Consider the following 1873-nt stretch of genomic DNA (forward strand, 5'->3'; position numbering starts at 1 on the left):
ATATATATATATATATATAAATGTTTCCTTCTCGAACCACACCAGGCACACGAGGACAGGTTTCCCGGTTTCAATGGTGTATATATTCCCCACCTGGACGGGATGCCGGTCCGTCGCTGGATTACTCACTATTGCCAGCTAAGTGAACTGGAGCAACGTGAAATGAAGTGTTTTTCTCAAGAACAAGACGCGTTGCCCGGTCCAGGAATCGATATCACGATCTTGCAATCATGCGTCCAACGCCAGAACCACTAAGCTACGCGCCTCCACTTATGAGTGTGCGTGTGTGTGTGTGTGCATTTAAACACACACACATTTTGGTTATAACCAAAAGGCTATAATACATGAGTAGGTGCGTGTATGTAGGCCTGCATGTGCTTTGTTATCCCGTATGAAAGAGAGAGTTAATTTCATTATGAATGCTTTGAAGGTAACTTTTTCTTAAAAGATAGTTTCATCTAGTCAGATATAAAATATATCTCTTTTTCAGTCCAGTCATCCGATCCAGGCAGATCTATTTCTAACTCTATATAACTGACAGCCTTGTGCTGCTGGGCGCAAAGAGATTTTATCTATTTTCTATTTTTACATTACCTGACGAGAAATGCAGGCCTCGAAGCACGATGTAATATCAGACATTTTCCATTCATGTTGTGCATCAGAAGTTGAATCTATCCGTTTGTTCTTTCTCTCTATAGACTTAGTGTCATAGCATCTGTGAGGGACCGTGCGATGCAAGGTGACAAGAATGAGTCTTTAGTACATCACACAACCCTTACAAGAAATATAAAAAGAATAATACATATATGTGCCAGAGGGAAAAAGAGAGATACAACCGAGTAGAATGTTTAAGAGAAGATTTATTGATGTTAACATGTGTATTTGTGTGTGCGTCGTGTGTACAGAATAATAGACAGGCCATCATGAGAACAAAGTGTATGTGTGTATAGACATGGATGTATGTATGCGTGTTTGTTAAGTACATATAAGAATAGCAATGAAGAAGACAATGGCAGAGTCTATAATGAGAAGTTAGACGAATGTACATAGACACAAGATTGAGAAATACCAGTTCGTAATCAATTATACACGGTAGTTGAAATACTGTATCAAGAAGTTGCGGCCATGATGTTAATCCGGTTGCGGTACATGTACGTGAAGTTGTGGCTGTAATGCTGCTACCTGGATCACTTGGTACAGGAGTTCTCGCTGGTTGTATATTTGCTGTTGATCCATGGTGACGTAATTCACGAACAGTGATGTTGAAATGCCAATGAAGGAAATCCTCCTCCACATGTAACAGTTGGAAAAAGGCAACATGCGTCAGATGCTTCTTTTGGCTGTCTCCACACTTATACTCTGCCGGTGGTCGGAAATAAGGTAAAGATGACTCGTCCGAGAAAATAATATTCTTCCACTATTCTAGGGACCAGTTCTTTAGTTTTTTTTATTTTTTATTACTCCACTCTAAACGCATTGCAACGTTTGTTTTTGAAAGTAGTGGTTTTCTGATTGCAGCCCACTCGTGAAATCCGGCTTTGTGCAGCTCCCGGTGAACAGATTTTGTTGAAACTGGGTTCTCGAGGTGGTCATTAAGTTCTGCAGTAATTTTGTGATTTTTTTTTTTTTTTTGTGATCCTTTCTAACAATTCATGTATAGTCCGACAGTCCCTGTTTGAAAGTTTTGGTTTTCTTCTGGAGTTTTGTTTCGACGAGGAGATTTTTCCCTTTTTCTCAAAGGCTGTCATTACTTTCGAGACAGTACTTCTTGATACACCAAACATTTCGGTTGTTTTCGTTACGTTAGCGCCTGCCATACGAGCATCAACAATTTGACTTCTTTGAAAGTCCGATAAATCCGTCATTTTAACGA

This window comes from Octopus bimaculoides, chromosome 6 (genome assembly GCF_001194135.2).
Source record: "Octopus bimaculoides isolate UCB-OBI-ISO-001 chromosome 6, ASM119413v2, whole genome shotgun sequence".
Lineage (NCBI taxonomy): Eukaryota > Metazoa > Mollusca > Cephalopoda > Octopoda > Octopodidae > Octopus > Octopus bimaculoides.